This window comes from Nicotiana tomentosiformis, chromosome 1 (genome assembly GCF_000390325.3).
Source record: "Nicotiana tomentosiformis chromosome 1, ASM39032v3, whole genome shotgun sequence".
NCBI classification, from domain to species: domain Eukaryota; kingdom Viridiplantae; phylum Streptophyta; class Magnoliopsida; order Solanales; family Solanaceae; genus Nicotiana; species Nicotiana tomentosiformis.
In genome coordinates, this window is record NC_090812.1 from 138529768 (window position 1) to 138556754 (window position 26987).

Here is a 26987-nt window from a genome sequence, read left to right on the forward strand (position 1 = left end):
AGAGAAAATAATTCATGAAGACAATTATCGAATAAAGAATATCAATAGTAAATGTGGCCAACATGATCAGATCCCGTATTAATTGCCAAATAACATGCTCAAGCGAAACATTCAAAAATCAAATATATCGATACATGATGACAACTTCCTTTTTACATCAATTTGTTATGTTACCAACAACATAACAAATAGGAGATATCAACTCATCCTAGGTAATTCCATCTGTACAACCAAATCGTCAAATAGCAATAGAGGCATAGATTAACATGTTACATGCCATGTAAATACATGTAAAATTGACGATAAATCATAAAGAACTCACTCGCATAATCAAGGTAATACCAATCTTTTTAACAACAAATCATCAAATAGAAACACAAACATATGGCACCTCGTGCCCACATTTTTGTCACAATAACAATATCCACCCTTATCACTCCGTCTGAGACAATAACAATATCTATCCATATCACTCTACACTGACACAATAATAATATCCAACTGTATCGCTCTGCCCTGACACAATCATAATAGCCAACCGCATCGCTCCACCCTGAGAAAATCACAATATTCAGTTGTATTCCTCTGTCCTGACAAAATCACAATATCTAAGCGTATAGCTCCTCCCTGACACAATCACAATATCCAACTGTATTTCTCTGCCCTGACACAATCATAATAAACACAATCTCAAGGCAAAAACCTTGTGCCATTACCCCAGTCAATCTACCTAACATGTCCACATATACTACAATCACAACAATGCAAGATAACAGATCATCATCAAGAGGCATATCCTCATAACTCATCAATAAAGAGCACAAGGATATAATAACAACAAAAATGTGGATGGGGTTTAACATATAAAACATGATTATGGACAAATCAAATATAACAACCAAGTTCAAGTAGTCATACAAAGGATCGAATATATGTCACATAGTACATACGTCCCAATCAAGGCACAACACAAGAAAAAGTATGGATGTGTGCTCGTAACATACATGTATCTACATGCAATAAAAATTTAGCATAAATCTCAATATTAGTTCATCATATTCAAAATAAGACACCAATAGCCTTAACTTTAGATCTAGCCTGATTTATTATGCTAACGTAGTCAATTAATTGAATAACACATAGAATCAAGTAAAACACGGAACCAAACAAGACATAGAGTAATCTAAAATCTACCCCGAGCATTAATAAACATGGAACATGTATATACCCTCATCACGTCATATATACATCACCTCCGCATGTAGAAAACAATATCAATTATAGGAAAACATTTCCTTAAGCAAAGCTAGGCAAGAGTCATACCTCAGACAAGCCAAATAAATACTCTAAATATGTATTCCAGCATGAATCTAGAAAAGAAAAACCTAATAACATCAAATGATGTGATAGGAATTAAACCCAAATGATAAGGGTCGAAGCTTCATTCAAATACTCAATGTCAACCCAGGTCTGCGCCACGAAATACGACAAAACTCATAACTCTCATATACTTGTAATGACCCGACCGGTCGCTTTAAGTATTTCACACATATTTCCCTTTTTTTATGCTTTATATATAGTGGCTATGTGACTTGCTGGAGTGGTTGGTTTGGTTTTGAGGAAGTTTTGGAGTGCATTGGGACCCTTAGTCTCAAGGTTAGAAGCTCAGGTTGTAAGAGTTAACCGGAGTTTGACTTTTATGTAGACGACTTTGGAATGGAGTTTTGATGGTTTCAATCGCTTCGTATGGTTATTTTGGACTTAGGCGCATATCTGTATGTGGATTTGGAGGTCCGTAGGTTGATTTGGGGATTTTTTGCGATAGTTGGAAAGTTGAAGGTTTAGAAGGTTGATAGGTTTGACCGAGAGTTGACTTTGATGATTTCAGATTTGGATTTTAGTTCTGGGAGTTTTAATAAGTGCACTGTGTTATTTGTAACTTGCTTCAAAATTTTGAGGTCATTCCGAGTTGTTTAGGCATGTTTGGCGTAAGTTTTAAATTTGGAATGTTGGATTAGTTCCTTAGGCTTGAATTGAGGTGCGATTCATGGTTTTAATGTTGTTTTGTGTGATTTGAGGCCTCGAGTATGTCCGTGTTATGTTTTGAGATTGGTTAGTCTGATTGGATGGACTTAGGTGTATTTCATATGGGTTTCAGACCATTTCTCCATATTTTGGAACTACTGATTCTCTGTTCTGGTTTCCTTTGGTGCAATCGCGATAGGGCAATCGTGTTCCCGAAAGGTATTTCTGATGGCAAGAGAGTTTAGTGTTCGCATTCATGGAGGAGTGATCGCATTCACAAAGCTTGGAGATGCAATGTCCTTCACGATCGCGTTGGGGGAGGGGGGAGTCGCGTATTACACCCCGTAAGTTTAACAACCTTGATATCGTCATATATATATATATATATATATATATATATATATATATATATATATATATATATATATATATATATATATATATATTTGATATGATATTTTGAGTGGAACGTTTTTTTTGTAAAGAAAAAATGGTTTGAAAAATATGATTTTATATAGTTATTAATATTACTACTTTCGAATATGTTTTAAATTATACACATAATATGAGAAAGTTTATGAGATTTTCATTATTGTAAAGATAGAAATAATTTTCTCACAAGAAAAAAAGGTTATCTTTTTACCATTTTAAGAATTAAGCGTACGAAAATTTTTACTCTTTATATGAGATTAGAAAAATTAGAAGTTGAGAAAATATATATATTTTTACATAGATATTTTAATGAAATAATAGTGTATGTACTTATATTATACGGTACCACATGACCATGATAGCAAGTTATATAAAGTGTATTAAAAGTGAGTAGTATTTTAAGTAATTTAAGACAATTCTTAATTATGCGGGTAATTGGTTAATTATCGGGTAGCGGAATACTACCTAATTGATTATTGGATAAAGTTTAAATTCCCCAACAAGGGGATTACGTGGCAGCAAGCCACTTTCCAAACAAGTGACTCTTAGTCACTTTGGATTATGTGGCAACCTAACATGATAATCACAAGACACCATTGATTCTATTATTTGGGAAAGAAATGCGTACATTATTTTCCAACCCTTTTTACATGAAACTTTTTCTCTTTTGGATATATCTCTAAACTATCTTCCGCCTTGTTTGTACATGTACATACTCAAACTTGATCCACTGTTTTGTTTCCTTTTTATAATCTGAACTCGAGTTGAAACTTAGATATTAAACTTTAGTATTGTAATACTGGTGAACATTACTTCTTATTCTTCCATATTCGTAAGGAAAAATATGTCCTTTGAACACGAGGGATAGTTGTCTTCGACTTTCTACACATGTATTTATTTAGCATCAGAGGTTAACTTTTCCCGATATTATGTCAAACTTAAGAGATCTATGTGTAGAAGCAAAACTGCCAAGCAAACGCTTAGTTTTGGTTCTCTGATGTGTGAGGATGAAACATGAAAATGTTTTGTCACAACTACAGATTTTTCCTTAATCCAGGTATGTTAAGGCTATCCCTTCTTTCTTTTTGGCATGATCCATACGATACAAACGAAGCGAGCACGTGCAAAATTTCCATAAATGACTCTATTTATAGAAATGCTAGAGATACTTATATTCTTGATTCCCCATGTGTCATATTATTCTATCGTCTTTTCATGGGTCTCAGAAAATACGTAAGTTGATAAAGTTTACTTCATGATATTAATCAAAGGCATAATGGTCTTATGACACTCCGAAAGATTTTATTGACGTACTTCTCATTCATTGCATTCATTTATATTGACCCATGACCAGATGGCGTTATATATGTGTATATATGTATATTATATGTATATGGGATATGGAAAAAGTTTACAGCGTTATATACGCACCAACACCTGATCAGCTGGTATACGTTGATGATTTGCCCACAGTGGCCAAGATGATATGGTGGGATGCCCTCAGAGGCTTGATGATGTTATGTACGTACAGACCTATGCATTACATGATTTGAGTCCTTACAAGTTCAGTCCTTTACAGAGCTATCTAGACTTACAGGTTGAGTCCTTTACTCCATGTTTCTTCCATGTCCTTTATATACTGATTTACATGTCTTACATACTCGGTACATTATTCGTACTAACGTCCTTTTGTTGGGGATGCTGTATTCATGCCTGCAAGTATAGATAATCAATTTGACGAACCCTCATAGTAGATGAGATGGGCATTCAACGAAGGATTGGTTAGACTCCACCTCATTCGGAGTGCAGCCGAGTCTGTGATTCATCGTATCAGAGTTTTGCTAAAGACTTATGGGTAGGCCTGTACCCTATCCCATTTGATGTCAAATAATCTTAGACGCTTTGTAGACAGAGTTTCATTTTATAAAGCATGTCAGAGGCCTTGACGGCCCAAGAAAAATGGTTCAGTGATACAATATTTTTCACTTACAGTTGTACATTATGAGTTATGGAAATGTTGGCCCATGATAGTTATGAGGAAAAAAAAGGAGTTATAGCGTGATTCACTCGGGCCAGTACGGCACCGGGTGCCAGCTATGCCTCCCCAGGTTTGGGGCATGACAAAGTGGTATTAGAGCAGGTCATGTCCTATGGAGTCTACAAAGCCGTGCCTAGTAGAGTCTCACTTATGGATGTGTTGCGCGCCACATTTATAATTGAGAGGCTATAGGGAATACAGGAAATGTTACCCTTCTTTTGTTCCCAATTCATGCCATAGAGCTGAGTCGTACGAAATCAGTATGAAGCTTTCGTTAGATTTTGTATGCACCAGAGGTGCAGGTATCACAATAGAGATTTAAGGCGTAGATGTAATTTCTACTTATGTTAAAGGGAGGTTATGAAAGCGAGAGAAGATACGATGCGAGATTGAAAGGTAAGTAAGTTAAAGGTGAAGACAATATGAGATACTCAAGTACAAAAGGTTGTGAATAGTCGAGTATCACGACCCAAAATCTCACTAGTCGTGATGGCACCTAACCCAACCCGTTAGGTAAGCCAATTTCTAACTATCTAATTCTAATGAAATTAATTAAAAGAAAATATCTAAAACCAATACATCTCCCCAAGAACTGGTAGTACAAATCATGAGCTTCTAAGAATAGAGTATACAAAGCGGAAATGAAATAAATACATAGTCAGTTTGAACAATACATAAACAGAGCTTTTATAAGTCTAAGGCTATCCTAAACAAAAGGCAGCTACAACAGGAACACAGGTACATCTTCAGATCCTGCAACCATCGAGCACAGCAACAACAATAGCCAACATCTGCACGCAATGTGCAGAAGTGTAGTATTAGTACAACCGGCCCCATGTATTAAGTAAGTAACAAACCTAGCCGTAGGTTGAAAGTAGTGACGAGCTTCCACCAAAGTCGGGTCCAAAACCAATAGTCCACAACAATCCATAATAATATAAAGCAAATAATACCAGAAGTAACTCGAAAATAAAATACTCAGCCAAATAATGATTTCAAAAAAATATAGTAGTTCTTTCTTTCAAATACATCAATGAAAACCCAAATCGTTTGCCGAAGTTGCCAATAATATGAATAGTTTGAAAACAATAAATTTCTCCAAAAATCTTCTCAATAATAAATAATATGTTTCATTTTCCTTCCGGATAAACAGTATAAAACAAATGCATCACTATGCCCATCTGTCAAAAATGTGTGAGAAATCATGAATGATGTGATGTTGTACATCATGAGGAAAAATACATCTCTATGCCTATATGTCATGTGTGCATGCCAATGCGATGCAATTCAGTGATAAAATCATAAACATCCCCTCGGGCAGAACATCACTCATATACAGCCCCTCGGGCAAACCTCACAGTCACTCGTGCCACTCGGGCATACCTCATAATCACTCTTGCCACTTGGGCATACCTCACAATCATTCTTGCCACTCGGGCATACCTCGCAATCAATCATGCCTCCCAGCCGCTCAGCACTCTGCCCTCGCACTCAGTAGGTACCTACGCTCACTGGGGGCGTGTATAGACTCTGGAGGGGCTCCTTCAGCCCAAGCGCTATAATCTGCATGGATAACACACGTGCTGCCGTGACAAGTCACGTGCTATAATAATAAAGTATGATGCAGGCGGGCAGCCCCGATCCACACTCATCCTCACAATCAGGCCCTCAGCCGATATCAAACATGTTACGGCATGCAGCCTGATCCCATATATATGCAACATGCTGCGGCGTGCAGCCCGATCCCATAAATATCCTCACAAATCAGGCTCTCAGCCTCACTCAGTCATAAACCTCTCAATCCACTCGGGCATTTCAGTAAAACAGGGCATTCGGCCCAAAACATTTATATGCATCAAAATAGAGTTATAAAACTGAGTTATGATATACAATGAAATGAATATGAACGAGTATGAATTTTCAATTTAAAATAAATAATTCACAGCAATATGACCTCTGTAGGTCCCAATAATACTGGCACATAGCTTCAATCATGATTTTTAATATGTTTTTCAGCTTAATTTCTCTAACTCATAAAACGGATGGAAAATGCGAAGATCATTTAACTACAAAATTTCACAGAAACAATTATGTCACAATTTTGATAGTGCACACCCACACGCCCGTCACCTAGCATGTGCGTCACCTCCCAAAAATTCACGAAATACATATAGTCAGGGTTCATACCCTCAACTCCAAGGTTAGAAGAGTTACTTACCTCGAACAAGCAAAATCCAATGTCGAGCAAGCTAAGCAATGCTCCAGATATTTTATTCTGCGCGTATCTACTTCCAAACAACTAGAATCTAGTCATAATTAATTTGATTCAGCCCACAAAATTATAGAAATTAATTCCATATCAAAATACTAATATTTTCCAAAAATCTGAAATTACGCCACAAAACTCCTTGTGCGGCCCATGTCCCGGAATCCGATAAAAGTTATAGAATCCGGAATCCCATTCAACCATGAGTCTAACCATACTAATTTTACCAAAATCCGACCTCAACTCGACCTCCAAATATTCAAATCTTATTTTCAAATTTCTAAGTTCAAACCCCCGATTTACACCTCAAAAACATGTAATCTAGTCAGATTATTCGATGATAATTCAATATTATGAAGTAGAAATGATCACAAGTGACTTACCTCAAGTTTCCCTTGAATTCTCTCTCAAAATCGCCCCAAAATACGTGCTTGAAGGCCCTAAAATAGCAAAAACTCGGAACCCCTCTGTTTTTAACATTCTGTCCAGGATTTTCGCACCCGCGGTGATTTCTTCGTACCCGCGGTCTTCGCACCCGCGGTGATTTCTTTGCACCTGCGGCCTTCGCACTCGCGATGACTGTTTTTGCACCCGCGGTGATTTCTTTCGCACCCGCGGTGCCTGGACAACCCATTCATTTTCATTTCTGCAAATCATTCCTTTCATCAGCGAGCTCGTACCTACGGCCCATTTTCGCGCAGGTGCGATCACACCAGTAGCCCAGCTGCTTCAGCTCCTCCTTCAAATCCAAATTCGATCCGTTAAACATCCAAAACTCACCCGAGGCCCTCGGAACCTCGTCTGAACATACCAACAAGTTCCATAACATAACATGGACCTACTCGAGGCCTCAAATCATATCAAACAACATCAAAACGACGAATCGCACCTCAAATCAAAATCTATGAACTTTGAACTTTCAAATTCTATATCTTGTGTGTCGAAATATATCAAATCAATCTTGAGTGATTTCAAATTTTGCAGACAAGTCATAAAAGACATAACAAAGCTATTCAAATTTCCAGAATCAGATTACAACCTCGATATCAAAAAGTCAACTCCCCGGTCAAACTTCCCAAAATTAAATTTTCGGCATTTCAAGCCTAATTCCACTACGGACTTCCAATAATTTTTTGAACATGATCATAAGTCCAAAATCACCGTACGGAGCTATTGGAATCATCAAAATTAAATTCTGAGATCGTTTACTCATAAGTCAATATCCGGTCAACTATTTCAGCTTAAGCTTCCAACATAAAAATTCATCCTTCCAAGCTAACTCTGAAATACCTTAAAACCAAAACCGACAATTTACACAAGTCATAATACCTCGTAGGAAGTTATTCAAGACTTCAAATATTTGAAAGGAGCGTAAATGCTCAAAATGACCGGTCGGGTCGTTACAATCTCCCCCACTTAAATATACGTTCGTCCTCGAAGGTGCCATGAGTTGTTTTCAAGCCACCAAATCACTATTCCATCTTATTACGCACGTACCCGGGGGTGAATCCATGTCACCCTATTCCATATGAGCTTGACAACACAATACAACTGAAAATCCTTAATTTAACCTTAGCCCAAAAACCTTGGAATTCAATTCCCAACTTTCAGAATTTCTTTTCAAAACACAAATCTTGCATTTACACCCTGTATGAGTCTGAACAAGCTACATCGAGCCATAACTATAATCACGGATACAATTTACCCAGAATATTAGATAACTCGCCCGCTCGTAGCACCATTCATGATCACAGTTACAACTTCAAACCATCCAAGTACTAGCATCAAACCCCATATCGAACAAAACCTCATCCCCACACCTTCGTACACTGTTGATAATAAAAGAAACACGCAGAATCTTGTAACCCCTTATCAGATCAACAAGTCATGGAGATCTCTCGCCCCAACAAGAACCATAATCACTTTCTGAGCCGACTTTCAATATTATGCTCCCGAATATACCGAAATTAAACTTAATAGTACCCATTCCAGGTCCAATGACCTTATATTACTAAACACAACTGTTCCACAGACATACCGCACCAATATAACTTGGAGCCACAACCCATGCCATCCGTGCACCAATACGCAACATTCAAATGTACCCAGTAATGGAAAATGACTCAAATGAGAGAACTGCCCCGCCATATTAACATGTACCGCCACAACGAAATGCTGAAAATTTATCATACACCGTAGAACCATCACCCGACTCTAACACGAGGTTCATATTATATACCCCGAGCCACCATGCTCCAAATTAATAATGACGGAGAGGCAAATGATAAAAATACGACACAAAACCTGAAAGGACATAACCATAACTCTATCGATCATGCAATACCCAAATACTCATCACACTCAAATTCCACTATAAAGCTCAAATAGAACCGCACCATCTGTGCACATAACCAATGAATCACAACTCCTCGTAGCATAAATGAGTAACTCACAGATCATTTGAGAACATGAATAAGTTCAACATCAACCGAATGAAACATCCCTCAATAATAGCAGTATGGAGTCAACCATTCCGGCTCGGTGTAGAATACACATCTTAATTGGGCCTACCTATGGATTTTCAAAAATCCATAATGACTGAATCATAACACATTTTTTCATCTGGCTAGCTCCAGCCACAACTTCACAGTCCACAACCATGAAACAATCTGCTCCTGGGAACTCCCAATCTCCAAATCCATAGAACATGCGAATCACCATATTTGATTCTATCTCCACCGCCCGAATGTCTAACAAATCGCTCATACACGATCATTCTACGAGGAATATTTCTCCTATTCTTTCATGCCAACAAGTTTCATAACATAACATGGACCTACTCGAGGCCTCAAATCATATCAAACAACATCAAAATGATGAATCACACCTCAAATCAAAATCTATGAACTTTGAACTTTCAAATTCTATATCTTGTGCCGAAACATATCAAATCAATCCGGAATGATTTCAAATTTTGCACACAAGTCATAAATGACATAACAAAGCTATTCAAATTTCCAGAATCAGATTTTGACCTCGATATCAAAAAGTCAATCCTCGGTCAAACTTCCCAAAATTAAATTTTCGGCATTTCAAGCGTAATTCCACTACGGACTTTCAAATAATTTTACGGACACGCTCATAAGTCTGAAATCACCAAACGGAGCTATTGAAATCATCAAAATTAAATTCCGAGGTCGTTTACTCATAAGTCAATATCCGGTCAACTATTTCAACTTAAGTTTTCAACATCAAAATTCATCCTTCCAAGCTAACTCCGAAATACCTTAAAACCAAAACCGACAATTCACACAAGTCATAATACCTCGTAGGAAGTTATTCAAGACTACAAATAGTTCAAAGGAGCATAAATGCTCAAAATGACCGGTCGGGTCGTTACATCGAGACTTTAGATATAGTTTGGGTTTTAGTTTAGTTTATAGAGGAGACCCTAGTAAAATTTTTGTAAATCCGTAATAGTTAATATTCGAGGACGAATGTTCTAAAGGGGGAAGGATGTACCACATGACCATGATAGTAAGTTATATAAAGTATATTAAAAGTGAGTAGTATTTTAAGTAATTTGAGATAATTCTTAATTATGCGGGTAATTGGTTAATTACCGAGTAACGGGATACTACCTAATTGATTATTGGATAAAGTTTAAATTCCCCAACAAGGGGATTACGTGGAAGAATCCACTTTCCAAACAAGTGACTCTTAGTCACTTTGGATTATCTCTAAACTCTTAGTCCAACCCTTTTTACATGAAACTTTTGCTCTTTTGGATATATCTCTAAACTATATTTTCGCCTTGTTTGTACATGTACATACTCAAACTTGATGCACTGTTTTGTTTCCTTTTTATAATCTGAACTCGAGTTGAAACTTAGATATTAAACTTTAGTATTGTATTACTAGTGAAAATTATTTCTTATTCTTCCATATTCTTAAGGAAAAATGTGTCCTTTGAGCACCAGGGATAGTTGTCTTCGGCTTTCTACACATGTATTTGTTTAGTGTCAGAGTTTAACGTTTCCCGATATTATGTCAAACTTAAGAGATCTGTGTGTTGAAGCAAAATCGCCAAGCAAACGCTTAGTTTTAGTTCTCTGATGTGTGAGGATGAAACATGAAAATGTTTTGTCACAACTACGGATTTTTTCCTAATCCAGGTATGTTAGGTCTATCCCTTCTTTCTTTTTGGCATGATCCATACGATACAAACGAAACGAGCAAGTGCAAAATTTCCATAAATGACTCTATTTATAGAAATGCTAGAGATACTTATTTTTTTGATTCCCCATGTGTCAGATTATTCTATCGTCTTTTCATGGGTCTCAGAAAATAAGTAAGTTGATAAAGTTTACTTCATGAAAATAATCAAAGGCATAATGGTCTTATGACACTCCGAAAGATTTTATTGACGTACTTCTCATGCATTGCATTCATTTACATTGACCCATGACCAGATGACGTTATATACGCGTATATATGTATATTATATGTATATGGGATATGGGAAAAGGTTATGGTGTTATATACGCACCACCACCTGATCAGCTGGTATACGTTGATGATTTGTCCACAGTGGCCGAGATGATATGATGGGATGCCCTCAGAGTCTTGATGATGTTATGCACGTACAGACCTATGCATTACATGACATTTATATGCATATGCATGACATTATAAATATTTCATGATTTACAGAGCTATCCAGACTTACAGGTTGAGTCCTTTACTCCATGTTTCTTCCATGTCCTTTATATACTTATTTACATGCCTTACATACTCGGTACATTATTCGTACTGACGTCCTTTTGTTGGGGACGATGTATTCATGCCTGCAGGTATAGATAATCAGTTTGACGAGCCCTCATAGTTGACGAGATGGGCATTCAGTGAAGGATTGGTAAGACTCCACCTCATTCGGAGTGCAGCCGAGTCTGTGATTCATCGTATCAAGTTTTGCTAAAGACTTATGGGTAGGCCGGTACCCTATCCCATTTGATGTCAAATAATCTTAGAGGCTTTATAGACAGAGGTTCATTTTGTACAGCATGTCAGAGGCCTTGACGGGCCATACGTATTCATGTTTTAAGAAACATGGTTCAGTGATACAGTGTTTTTCACTTACAGTTGTATATTATGAGTTATGTTGGCCCATGATAGTTATGAGAAAAAAAAGGAGTTACAGAGTGGTTTGCTCGGGCCAGTACGACACTGGGTGCCAGCCACGCCTCCCCAGGTTTGGGGCGTGACATCGCATATGCATAGAAGGGGAGGCCAGCTAGGGGAGTCAGGGTTTTAGCTTTTTTGATTACGGGAGGAGGACCGCATTCGCGTAGGCTTAGGAGTATTCTGCAGCACGTTCGCGACCGAGGTCTCGCATTCGTGTAGTATTGTTTGGAGGCAGTGTTTGGATGCACTTCACGATCGCGAAGCTGGTTCCAAGATTGCGAAGGGCATACATGGGCAGACCATAAGTACTCTATTTTTGAGGATTTTAGTCATTTAACATATTTTGAGTGGTAGAGCTCGAATTTGGGTGATTTTGGAAGGGATTTTCAAGATTTAGATTTGGATAAGTGTTTTGATTTTAGTATATGATTTTCTAAAGTATAAATTGACGATTTGAGGTTGGATTTGGATGAAACATATATATTTGAACTCGTATCGGAATGGGTGTCCGGAATTTTTGAGTTTGATCAAGTTATAGGGTGTAGGCCTGGGTAAACATTTTGGGTTTTACTTTTTGATTTTGGTTAAAGGTCTCAACTTTATCATTTGGAATCGTTTCCTATGGATTTTATTAATGATATTAAGTTATTATGGAGAGATTCGAGTCGTCCGGAGGTTGATTCACACAAGAAGGGCTTATTGAAGAATTGATTTGGCCTTCTAGAGGTAAGTATCTTACCTAAACTTAGTTGAGGAACTAGTTCCAGAGTTATATAAGATAGGTATATTCTATGGGTGGCGCACATGTGTAGGGTTGTGACCATGCATGTGCACAAGGGCATTTAATTATGCTCGAGGTAATGCTTGTGCTATGATATGGCTTGAGTTGATTGCTAAGCTTCATGTTGTGATGTTCTCCTATTTGTACCCCTTTGGAAGCTATTTGTACCACGTTTGAGGTTACATAGAGGTTAATCTCCTGATTGAACCTAATAAATTGGTACTTTTGTGATGTAATTTCTTGATTAAACTGTGATAGCACACTTTGCACATGCATATACCTTAGCATGTCATTTATTCCAGTCCAGGAGCATCGAATTTTATGTGGACATATCATGTACATGTATTGGACTGGTAGCATGTGACCACGACAGGCGGATATGGATTGGACTTTTAGCTTGTGACTATGCCGGGCTGATTGTGATATTGAGCATGTGACCACATCAGGCAGATTTTGATTTTGGCACGTGAGTTGTCCGTGCAGCACGTGAGTTGTCCGTGTGGACCTGAGGTATTGATATTATTGGCACGCGAGATGTCACTGCGGATCCGAGATGTTGATATTTTGTGCACGTGAGTTCTCCATGCAACACGTGAGTTATCTGTGTGGTTGATATTCTTAGCACATGAGTTGTCCGTGCAGCATGTGAGTTGTTCGTGCAGTGTGGATATGAATCTCTCCCCCTAGGGTCACCCTCTCATGTTCTTTATTGATGGTGCACATGCGGTTTAAGGAAACCGATCAGTGGTTTGATAAGGTTATGGAAATTCAGAGGAACAGCTGACCAGTGTTTTAGTTGTTTATTGCATATCATTTTTACTTGTACTTTTCTTGGTTATTTACCTGATTTATTTGCATATCTTCTTTATATTGGATTGTGGCTGAGAAGAGTACGTTAAGTAATTGTGTGCCCAAAAGTGGATCTTTCTATGATTCATGACTTGATCATATTATTGTTCTGTACTTATTGGATTTATTAACTGTACAAGTGATTAGCGAGTATCATTTATAATTCTTGCTTCTATTACTTCGTCGAGGTTAGTTATGATACTTGCTGAGTACATAGGGTTGGTTGTACTGATATTACACCCTGCACTTAATTGTGCATATCTAGGCATTGGATCGAGCTATCAGTAGTTGAGTCTTGTTGCTCAGTTGTCTTGGAGAGATGAGGTAGAGATGCATCTCGACCGTAGTCTTGGAGTCTCTTTTCCTTTATGTACTATTGTCTTTCATTCAGATAGTATTGTTATTTGGTATTTCAGACTTGTACATTCAGTTTAGAGCTCATGACACTATATTTACCAGTCTGGGGGATTTACCATGTATTGATGTTATTATGTTATGTTGAAGGGTTTAGACTTGTATTATTATTGTAAATTCTGTTACTATGAATCATCTTTGTTATGTTCGGCTTACCTAGCAAGTGCCTAAAGTGCCATCACTAGTGATTGGTAGTTTTTGGTCATGACAAGTTTGTATCAGTGCCCTAGGTTCATAGGTTCTATCGGTCATAAGCAAGTTTAATAAAGTCTTGTGGATCGGTACAGAGACGACGGTACTTATCCTTGAGAGGCTACCGAAGTGTTAGGAAAACTTCACTTTCTTGCATTATTGTCGTGCGAATTTATTAATTCTGAAGTTTGAACCTTTACTCTTCTATTCTCTCACATATGATGAGTCCACGTTCAGCCGGATCGAGCGGGTAGGCATCAGTCCACCAGGAAGGGCTACGAGAGTTTGGGGGCGAGGTAGAGGCCGAGGTGGGCACTACAGCTAGAGCAGCACATATAGAGCCACCAGTCGCTCCAGTGAAGGAGCAGGCTCTGGATACTGTTGAGCCAGTGGGACCATCTCATACACCGGTGGTACCTATTGTTATACATAGTTTTCAGGAGTCTTTGTCTCAGATCTTGAGTGTGTGCACAAGCTTGACTTAGGCGGGTATGGTACAAGTTGCACCAGCTACCTCACAGGCTGGGGGAGGAGCTCAAACTCCTGTAACTCGTACACCAGAGCAGCTAGATCATGATTATCAGACACCAGGGGTGTTACCAGATCAGCCAGTTATTACTGCTCAAGCCGAGGTTTGTCCAACTATGTCCGATGAGGAGAAGAAAAAGTTGGAGCGGTTTAATCGGCTATATCCTACTGAGTTTGGTAGAGGAGATCCATATGATGCTTAGAGTTTTCTGGATCCGTGTTCTGATTATTCGCACATCAGTATTTGTGGACATCAGTGGAGTTGCCTTTGATACTTGTCAGCTGACAGGGGCAGCCTACAGATGGTGGTAGACCTATGAGTCAGGCAGGCCAGCTAACGTAGCCCCACTTACATGGCATGAGTTTTCAGTTCTCTTCTTAGAGAAGTTTATCCCTCAAACTCGCAGAGAGGAGTTGCATAGGGAGTTAGAGCAGCTACGCTAAGGGGGATATGAATGTGACATAGTACGTGATGAGATTTGTAGATTTTGCCCGTCATGTAGTATGGTTGGTTCCCACTGAGAGAGAGAATATCAAGAGGTTCATTGATAGCCTTAACTATGGTCTACATTGCAGTTTGGCTTGAGAGGTAGAGATGGATGCTAGGTTTGACCAGGTGGTTGAGATTTCTAGACGTTTGGAGTAGGTTTGCAGGGTTAGTGAGGAGCGGGAGGCCAATAGGCCTCGTGGTTCAGGTGCTTTTAGTAGTGCCTCATTTGGAGGCCAGTCACATTACAACAGAGGTCATATTTTTAGGCCCGCTCATGCAACTCGTCATATTCCTCATGTTTCATAAGTTAGTCATAGTTCATATAATGCTCACCCAGTTCAGTCATCATTCAGTGCGCTACCGGACAAAAGTTCTTACCGTGCTCCATCTGCTCAGAGTTCCACGGGCAGTTATTCAGATTATCAGGGTCAGCAGCTTCGTCAGAGAAGAGGTTGTTTAGAGCGTATAGACATGAGTCATCTCAAGAGGGATAGCCCAAACTTCTGAGTAGGGTCCCATAGCAGAGCTCGCATCCTATGATTTTAGCACCAGTAACTACGCCCCCGCACAACCAGCTAGGAGTGGGGCTTAGTCTGTTTAAGGTTTCCCCAGAGGAGGAGGTTGGTTAGGCGGTGGCCATGCCCAAATCTACGCATCTTCCACCAGGCCATAGGCAATTGGTTCCATCACCATGATCACCGGTGTTGTTTCAGTGTGTCACAGGGACGCTTTAGTGTTATTTGACCCTGATTCCACTTACTCTTATGTGTCATCCTATTTTGCTCATTATTTGGATATGCCTCTTGATTCTTTAGATAAGTATGTTCATGTATTTACACCGGTGGGTGATTCTATTATGGTGGATCGTGTATATCGGTCGTGTGTGGTTACCATCGGGGGGTATAAGACTAGAGTTGATTTCTTAATTCTCAGATATTTTGATGTGATTTTGCTCATGGATTATTTGTCACTCTTTATTATCACGCTAAGACTGTGACGTTGGCTATGCCAGGGTTGTCGAGATTGAAGTGAAGAGGCTCCCTCCATCATGTCCCAGGTATAGTGATTACATATTTGAAGGCTCAACGAGTGCTGATACTCCTACTATTAAGTCGGTTCCAGTAGTGAGGAAGTTCTCAGATGTGTTTCCTGCAGACCTATCGGGCATGCCGCCCGACAGGGATATTGATTTTTGTATTGATTTGGTTCCGAGCACTCAGACCATCTCTATTTCACTGTATCGCATGGAACAAGTAGAGGTGAAGTATTGAAGGAGTAGTTACAAGAGTTACTTGATAAGGGTTTCATCGGGCCTAGTGTGTCACCTTGGGGTGCACCAGTACTGTTTGTGAGGAACAAAGATAGTTTTATTAGGATGTGCATTGACTACAGGCAGTTGAACAAGGTTACTATCAAGAACAAGTACCTACTACCGCGTATTGATAATTTATTTGATCAGCTTAAGGGTTCTAGGCTATTCTCAAAGATTGATTTGCAATTGGGGTACCATCAGTTGAAGATTCGTGCTTTAGATATTTCAAAGACGGCTTTCGGGACCCATTATGGTCACTACGAGTTTTTTGTGATATCTTTTGGGTTGACCAATGCCACAACAGCTTTTATTCACTTGATGAACAACGTATTTCAGCCCTATTTTTATTCCTTCATCATAGTGTTCATTGATGATATATTGGCATATTCTCGCAGCCGAGAGGATCATTGAGCAACACTTAAGGATTGTGTTCAGACTTTGAAGGAGAAGAAGCTATATGCTAAATTCTCTAAGTGCTAGTTTTGGCAAGACTCAGTGGCTTTCTTGGGCCACATGGTATCTAGTGAGGGGATTAAGGTGGATCCAAAAAAGATTGAGGAAGTTCAGAGTTATCCCAGATCGTCTTCTGCTACTGAGATCCGTAGTTTCCTTGGGTTGGCTGGGTATTATCACTATTTTGTAGAGGGATTATTCATATATATCAGCCCCATTGATTAGATTGACGTAGAAGGTTGCCCCATTCAGGTGGTCGAATGAGTGTGAGGAGAGCTTTCAGAAGCTCAAGATTGCTTTGACTACAGCTCCAGTTCTGATTTTGCCTTTGGGATCGAATTCTTATACAGTCTATTATGATGATTCACGGATTTGCATTGGGTGTGTCTTAATGCAAGAGGGTAGAGTGATTGCTTATGCTTTGTGTCATTGAAGCCCTACGAGAAGAACTACCCAATACACGATTTGGAGTTGGCAGCCATTGTTCACGCGCTCATGATTTGGAGGCACTATCTCTATGGCGCATCTTGTGATGTGTTCACAGATCACAGGAGTCTCCAGCACTTATTCAAGCAAAAGGATATGAACTTGAGGCAACAAAGGTGGTTAGAGATACTAAAGGACTATGATATCACCAGTCTTTATCACCTGGGGATGGCCAATGTAGTGGCGATGATTTGAGTAGGAAGGCTGAGAGAATGGGGAGTCTTGCTTATATTCTAGTTGGAGAGAGACGGTTAGCATTGGATGTTCAGGAATTGGCCAATCGATTTGTGAGGTTGGATATTTTGGAGTCCAACGGAGTTCTCGCGTGTGTTGTATCACGGACGTCCTTGTTTGAGCGCATCAAGGTGTGTCAGTATGATGATCTCCACTTGCTTATCCTAAGGGACACGGTGCATCACGGTGATGCCAATGAGGTTACTATTTGTGATGACGGGCTATTGAGACTACATGGTCGTATCTGCATCCCAAATGTTGATGGTTGCGAGAGTTGATTCTTGAGGAGGCCCATAGTTCACGGTATTCCTTTAATCTAGGGGACGCAAAGATGTACCATGAATTGAGGAGGCACTATTGGTGGCGGAGGATAAAGAAGGATATTTTTGAGCATGTTGTTCGGTGTTTGAACTGTCAGCAGGTGAAGTATGAGCATCAGTGACCCGATGGTTTGCTTCAGATTCTTGTATTTCGAAGTGAAAGTGGGAGCGTATCACTATGTATTTTGTAGTTGGGCTTCCACGAACCTTGAGGAGATTTGATGCAGTTTGGGTCATTATGGACAGCCTGACCAAGTCTACACATTTTATTCCAGTCATGACTACTTCTTCTTCAGAGCAGTTGGCTCAGGTTTATATTCACAGATTGTTCGCCTTCATGGTGTGCCTGTGTCTATTATATCGGATCAAGGCAGACAGTTTACATCGCATTTTTGGAGAGCAGCGTAGCATGAGTTGGGCTCACAGGTCAAGCCAAGTATGACATTTCATCCTCAGAAGGACGGACAGTCCGAGCGCACTATTCAGATCTTAGAGGACATATTATGTGATTATGTTATTGATTTTAGGGGCTCATGGGATCAATTCCTTCCATTAGTAGAGTTGGCATACAAAATCAACTATCAGTCGAGTATCCAGATGGCTCCTTATGAGGCCTTATATGGGAGGCGATGTTGTTCTCTGGTTGGTTGGTTTGACCCTGGGGAGGCTACGTTATTGGGCACTTATTTGGTCCGTGATGCTTTGGAGAAGATGAAGTTGATTGAAGAGTGGCTTTGTACAGCGCAGTCCAGACAAAAGCGTTATGCTGACATGAAGGCTCGTGATGTTGCATATATCGTGGGTGAGAAGGTGTTACTCAGAGTTTTCTCCATGAAGGGTGTGATGAGGCTCGGGAAGAAGGCCAAGTTAAGCCCTAGGTATATTGGTCCTTTTGAGGTTCTTGACAGAGTTGGAGAAGTGTCCTACAGACTTGCCTTGCCACCTAATGTATCGGGAGTTCACCTCGTGTTTCATGTTTCTATGCTCCGGAAGTATCATGGGGATCTGTCACATGTTTTGGACTTCAACACGGTGCAGTGAGATGGGGATTTGACTTATGATGTGGAGTCAGTGTGTTTTACCCCATATTTTCGTACGTAAAGGTACGTCATAAGTCAACTGATGTAACCTCATAAATGAGATCATTTTTAAAAGTATATAAATTAATTTAATCATGTTACCTTAGAGGTAACAAATATTTACGATCATGATCAACAAGTACCAAGAGGGTTGGAAGGTTTAGAAGCTAAACGAATTGGGAATGTTATAACCTGTACTTTTGGGGTGAGACTAGGGTTCTTAACATTATAAGAATAATATATTATGTGTTATTTTATTCATATAATATTCATATGTTATGTTTTGAAGTCAAACAAGTTATAAATCAAAAGTCGGAAAAACTTGTCGCAAGTTACGTTCATAATTCTACTGAAATTTTGGTGTAATGTCACTAAATGTTTCTCCAAATGTACTTGGAGTTAAGGGGTGATCCACCTATCAAATGTAATATCTACAAGTCTAGTTTCGAATGCTATAAACCGTTCGCCGATATGATATCAGAGTACAGAGATATTCGCATTTTTGCGAGATTGCGCAGGCAGCCCCTATGGGACCCACTTGGTCGGTGGCCGACCGTCACCTATTTTTATCTCGTTTTTGGGATGATATTTGCTAATGTTTAGACATCCTTCTATCATCACACTCTCAAATTGCTCCCAAACAGTTCCCCCAAGGCTCCAAACTAATTCCAAAAAAATACATCATAATCCAACATCAAAATTAGCCAAAGGTGAAGAATAACCCTCTATGGTGTTGTGATATGAATAAGGATGATGATGAGCTAAGTTAAGATTAGGGTTAGAATTTTATCTACTGCCTAATATATGTTTAACATCCTTTTGGTTATGTTTAAGGTTAATTTCATGTTGGTTGTGGTGTTGGAGTGAAGGATTACAAGATAGCACTTGAAAGGGAAAGAGGTGAAGTTATCTTTTGTTGGATTGTTTTAAGGCTACATATATATGTTGTTATAGCTGGAAATTGGGGAAAATAACTTGATTATTATATGGTTTCCGTTATTATGCATTTCTATATGTTTATCAAGTGAATTGATGAAATAAATATATGAAATTTGAGATTGGAAGTGAAGATTAGCTTAAGTGAAAATTAGCACTTCTATGGTGTTGTATAGCCACTGAGGGTTGTTGTAAGCTAAGTATAGCTTGGATTTCAACTTGAAGATACTGTAGGAGGTAAGTATATTGTGTTCTTTCATGTTCTTAAGGTTATCTTGATGTTTATTAAGTTAAATGGATGGATTAGATATGAACTAATGAATAAAGTTGCTAATTGAGAATAGTTCGAGTTGTGTAATATTTTCTTTGTTATAAATACACGGTATAAGGTTAGAATAATTGATGAATGACATAATTATCATGTTAAGGATATTCGTAAGTTAAAGTAAGAAGATAATAAGGAGTGATATGGGTTATACAGATTCCAATCCGAGCTTACCGCTCGTCGTGAAGTAGTTGTGACTTGTTGTTGTTGTATGGTGTCTTGTTATTGATATTTATATATTGTTGGATTGATCTGGTTGTTGTTGTTGGTATATGGTATTAGAGGATGCCCTTGTTACAGGGGAGATGCTGCACCAATTAACGTAAACAAGCTACTAGCTTAAGTTTCAGACTTAGCATTTACTTAGCACTGATTTTGAATCTCCTTATGCTATGGTAGATTGAGTTGAGTTGTTTGAAGAGTTTCTTGGAAGGTATTAAGGACTCAACAGGGTTAAGATATGTTAAATCATTCCTTCTTTCATTTGGAATGATCTAAAGTGAAATGAACATAAACGATAAGCTATTTCATAACGAATCTACTCCTAGCAACTAAGGATGTCCATGTTGTTCTTTACTTATAAAGGTATTCTAATCATGTATGTATGATGGTTAAATCCTATTGAGATTCATATTGATGGTATGGATGTCCATAACATTAATCATAGGTACAATGACCTTACATCACTCGGAGAGGTTGAGAATGTGATTCCATGAGTCCAGCATGCATTATATATATACCTATTTTACTCTATTGAGTAGCACTATAGTCGTCCGGGTACAACACCTATTGTATAACCACTAATCAATTGGGTTTTATGGAGCTCCACGTGGCTGGGTACGATTCTACCGAGCCTTATGATGGCCATGTATATTTTTACCGAGCCAATTACGGTCATGTACGATATGATGATGATGCCCACAGAGGCGTATATTTTTAAAATTATATGCATAAATATATGTATTATGCATTTCATGATAGTCTCCCTCAGAGGCACTCAGATGTTATAGGTTGTATATTCTCTATCTCTCTTTATACTACTGTTCTTATTTATGCTTTCCTGTCTTACATATTCGGTACTTTATGCGTACTGACATCCCTTTTGCCTGGGGATTCTGCGTTTCATGCCCGCAGGTCCCAATAGATAGTTTGACAGTCCTCCTAGTAGGCTATCAGCTCACCGGAAGGTGGTGGTGCACTCAACTTGCTCCGGAGTTACCTATTTGGTTAGTATATTTTGGACATGTATTGATTGGTATGGCGGTGCCCTGTCCCAACCTTTATGATATTTATGTACTCTTAGAGGCTTGTAGACAGATGTCATGTTTATGTATACTTATATGGCCTTGTAGGCCTATGTTTTGAGTGTGCAAATGATCATGTCGGCCTTATAGACCTGTATATCACATGTATAGGTTTGTATATCATTTTGTGGTTATCCTATGTCGAGTATTCCCTTATGTTTTATTCTGGTTATCTCATGACGACCCTTGTAGCCCATTTATGCATGATAGTATGGTTAAAGGTACGTTACGTTGGTGCTCAGCAAGTAAGGCTCGGGTGCCTATCGCGACCCTCTGGTTTGGGTCGTGCATGGTGGCCATTTTGGATCGGCAGGTACGAAAGTTGAGATCGAAGAATATAGCATCAGTGAAGGTTCATTGGAGAGATCAGCCCGTCAAGGAGGATACTGGGAGACCGAGTAATAGATCCGGAGCAGATATCCTCACCTTTTTGAGACTCTAGTTATGATTCTAGAATCGTTCGAGGACGCATGTTTGTTTAAGAGGGGGAGAATATAATGACCCGGCATGTCATTTTGAGTATTTCAGTCTCCTTTCCCCTATTTAATACTTTACATATGTGTATTTCTGGCTATGTTACCTTTTGGGGTGGTTGGTTTGATTTCGGGGCAGTTTTGGAGTGCATTAGGACACTTAGTCCCATGATTGGAAGCTTACGTTGTATGAGTTGACCGGAGTTGGCGTTTTGTGTAAATGACTCTGAAATAGAGTTTTGATGGTCCCAATAGCTTTTCATGGTGATTTTGGACTTAGGCGTATGTCTGAATGTGGATTTGGAATTTCGTAGGTTGATTTGGCGCTTTTTGGCGAAAGTTTGAAAGTTCAAGATTTGGAAGGTTGATAGGTTTGACTGAGAGTTGACTTTGATGATATCAGGTTCGGATTTTTGTTCCAGGAGTTGGAATAGGTCCATTATGTCATTTGGAACTTCCATGCAAAACTTGAAAAAATTCCGAGTTGTTTAGGTTTGTTTAGCATAAGTTTTGAATTTGGATAGTTGGATTAGTTCCTTAGGATTGAATTAAGGTGTGATTCATGGTTTTGATATTGTTTTGTGTGATTTGAGGCCTCGAGTAAGTCTGTATTATATTTCGGAATTGGTTGGTGTGATTTGATGGAGTCCCGGGGGCCTCGGATGTATTTCGGATAGGTTTCAGACCATTTCTCCCTGTTTTGGAACTGTTGATTCTCAGTTTTGGTTTCCTTCCTCACAATTGCGACAGGGCAGTCGCGTTCGCGAAGGGAATTTTTTATGGCATGAGAGTTTGTTCTTCGCCTTCACGAAGGAGTGATCATGTTCGCGAAGCTTGAGGAGGTAGTGGCCTTCGCGATCGTGTTGAGGGAATTGTGTTCGCTTAGAAGGGGAGGCCTGCTAGGGGCGTCAAGCTTTTAGCCTTCGCGATCGCGGGAGGAGGACCGCGCTCGCATAAGCCTATGAGTGTTGTGCATCACATTCGCGATCAAAGTCTCATGTTCATGTAGTGTTTTTCGAAGGAAGTGTTTGGATGTGCTTCGCGATCGTGAAGGGTATACCTGGGCAGACCATAAGTACTCTATTTTCGAGGGTTTTAGTCATTTTTACATATTTTGAGTTGTAGAGTTCAAATTAGGGCGGTTTTGGAGGAATTTTCACGATTTGGTTTGGGGTAAGTGTATTTGACTTGGATTTATTCATAATTCATGGTTCCAACCTTGATTTTAGCCTTTAATTGGTGAATTAAAGTGATGAAATTGGGGATTTGGGCAAAAAATAATTCTAAAGTATAAATTGACGATTTGAGGGTCGATTTGAGGTCGAATTTGGATAAAACACATATATTTGGACTAGTATCGAAATATTTGAGTTTGGTCGGGTTCATGGGTGTGGACTCGGGGTTGACCTTTTGGATTGTCTTTTTGATTTTGGTTAAAGATCTTAGCTTTATCATTTGGAATTGTTTCACATGGTATTTATTGATGATATTAAGTTATTTTGGCTAGATTCGAGCCGTATGGGGGTTGATTCACACGGGGAAGAACTTATTGGAGGATTGATTTTGCTTGTTTGAGGTAACTATCTTACTTAAACATGGTTGATGCACTAGTTGCATGAGTTATTTATGATAGCTACATGCTATGGGTGGAACACATGTGTGTGGTTGAGCCCATGTGCGTGCACCGGGGTATTTATTCATGCTTGGGGTAGTGCTTAGGATATGATATGCCTTGAGTTGATTGTTAAGCTTCATGGTATGATGTTCTCACATCTTTAGCCCTTTGTGAGCTATTTGTACTATGTTTGAGGTTACATAAAAGTTAATCTCCTGATTGAACATGATAAATTGCTACTTTTGTGATGTAATTCCTTGATTGAGCTGTGATAGCACACTTTGCATATGCATACACCGTAGCATGTCACTTATACCAGTCCAGGAGTATGAAATTTGATGTGCATTTATCATGTACATGTATTCTTATATATGTGCTTTCTGTGTGATATGGATTGGACTAGTAGTTTGTGATCACGCTGGGCAGATTGTCAAATTGAGCATGTGACCACACCGGGCGGATTGTGGGCATGTGACCACGCCGGGTGAATTATGATACTGAGCATATGATCATGACGGGAGAATTGTGTTATTGGCACGTGAGTTGTCCATGAGGATCCGAGGTATTGATATTATTGGCACGTGAGTTGTCCGTGCAGCACGTGAGTTGTCCGTGCAGCACGTGAGTTATATGTGCAGTTGATATTATTGGCACGTGAGTTGTCCGTACAACACGTGAGTTGTCCGTACAGCATATGGTTATGGATCCATCCGTCAGGGTCACCCTTTCACGTTGCTTCTTGATGGTGTACCTGCGGTTTGAGGAAACTGATCTATAATTTGGTATTGTTATGGAAATTCTGAGGAAACGCTAGCGAGTGTTTGATTTGGTTATTACATTTCATCTTTACTTGCAATTTCCTTGTTGTTTACCTGATTTATTTTTATATTTTATTTATATGATGGATCTTTGACTAAGCATAGTACGTTAAGTAATTATGTGCCACAAAGTGATTCTTTCTGTGATTCATGACTTGATCATATTACTGTTCTGTACTTGTTGAATTTATGAACTGTACAGGTGATTAGCGAGTATCATATATAATTCTTGCTTATATTACCACGCTGAAGTTAGTAATATACTTGCTGAGTACATGGATCCGGTTGTACTCAGACAACACTCTACACTTAATTATGCAGATCCAGGTGTTGGACTGAGCAAATAGTAGTTGAGGCTTGTTGCTGAGTTGTCTTGGAGAGACAAGGTAGAGTTGCATCTCGACCGCAGTCTTGGCGTCTCTTTTCCTTTATGTACTATTGTCTTTCATTCAGACAATATTGTTATTTGACATTTCAGACTTGTACTTTCGTTTTAGAGCTAATGAATTTGTATTTACCAATTCTAGGGGATTTACTATGTACTGGTATTATTATGTTATGTTGAAGGCTTTAGACTTGTATTATTGTTGTAAATTCTATGATTATGATTCGTCTTTGTTATGTTCGGCTTACTTAGCAAGTGCGTTAGGTGCCCATCACGACTGATTGGTAAATAATGGGTCGTGACAACACCTATTCGAATACGAGTCCAAATATGCAAGTTTCATCAAAAATCAACTCCAAATCGGGATTTAAATCTCCATAATTAACTTTGGAAAAGTTCTGCTAAAACCCTCAATTTCTCTCTTAGATTCACCAATTAAATGCCAAAATCAAAGATAGAATACAATAACAACAACGACAACAACAATCCACCTTGTGGAATCTGGGGAGGGTAGTGTGTACGCAGATCTTGCCACTACCTTGTGGAGATAGAGAGGATGTTTCCAAAATACCCTCGACTTAGTAAATCATAAGCACCACAATAATGTAAAAACAACATGAAGGAACAACGCTGATAAGCCATGCATAAGCAGCATAAATAACAAGAAGATAGTTAGATGACTGAAATACACGAAACGATGGGTAATTATAGAAACCTACTACAAAATAAAATCAAACATAGAATTATGAATAATAATCAAAATTGAGTCAAAAACACTTACCCCAATTCAAGTAATAAAAATCGCCTAAATAATTGCCTGAATCCGAGCTCCCAATCTCAAAATATGATAAAATAAGCTTAAAGTCCGAAAATAAGAACATAAAATATCTGCCTATCAATACTCGTCGTGATCGCGGAGAACAAACCTCAACAACCACCAGATGACCCTACGCGAACGTGGCACTTAACATACGATCGTGCTTCACCAACACCCAAGCCCACACGAACATAGTGGCCTTCCACAAACGCTAAGGCTAAACCACCTGCCATCCCCAGCCTGACACAAAGCTATGCAAATGCGTCCCCCCGTTGCGAACGCAAATTTTTAGCTCCTCAATCATACGCAATGGCAACCTCCACTACACGAACGTGAAGAAAAAAATACCCGCCACCAAAACACACTCTGCGATTGCTTTACTCCTTCCGTGATCACGATTAAGGCACCAGTACTAGAAAACCAGCAATTTTAAACATGAGAGAAATGGTCTGAAACACATCTGAAACACACCGGAGGCCCCCGGGACCCTATCCAAACATACCGACAAGTCCCAAAGTACAATACGGACCTACTCTAGGTTCCATATCACAAATATACATCAAATTAATGAATTGCACCTCAATTCAAGCCTAATGAACTAATCAACTTTCAAACTTTCAAAACTCATGTTGAACTACGTCTGGCCAACTCGGAATAAACCCAAATTTTTTACATAAGTCCCAAATGACATAATGAATCTATTTTATCTTCCGGAACAACAATCTGAACCCGATTACATAAAAGTCAACTTCCGGTCAAACATATGAACTTCTAAACCTTTAAATTTCTAACTTTCGCCAAAAGAACCAAAACAACCTAAGAACCTACAAATCTCAATCCGGACATACACCTAAGTCCAAAATCACTATATGAACCTATCGGATTGAAACATCCAATCCCAAAATCATAAGCTGGTAACGAGTAAAATAAATATAAATCATTAAACTATTCTTGAAATAAGACAATAAAAGTAAAGAAGAATATTGCAAAGAAAAGAGAGAAAATTCTATTGATTTGAGATGAATTATAATGGGGTAAAACCCCTCTATTTAGGAGAAAAATGACTTAGCCACGAAGTAACAAACTCTCTAAAAGATAGACATTCACTCTAAGTACATTTCTATAATATGCTTCATTAAAACCTTAACTAAAATAAAACCCAGTGGAAAAGAATTCTAGTAAAGAAAAAAGAGTACACATGTTTAATAATATGCCTTTTGGTTTCCTCGTT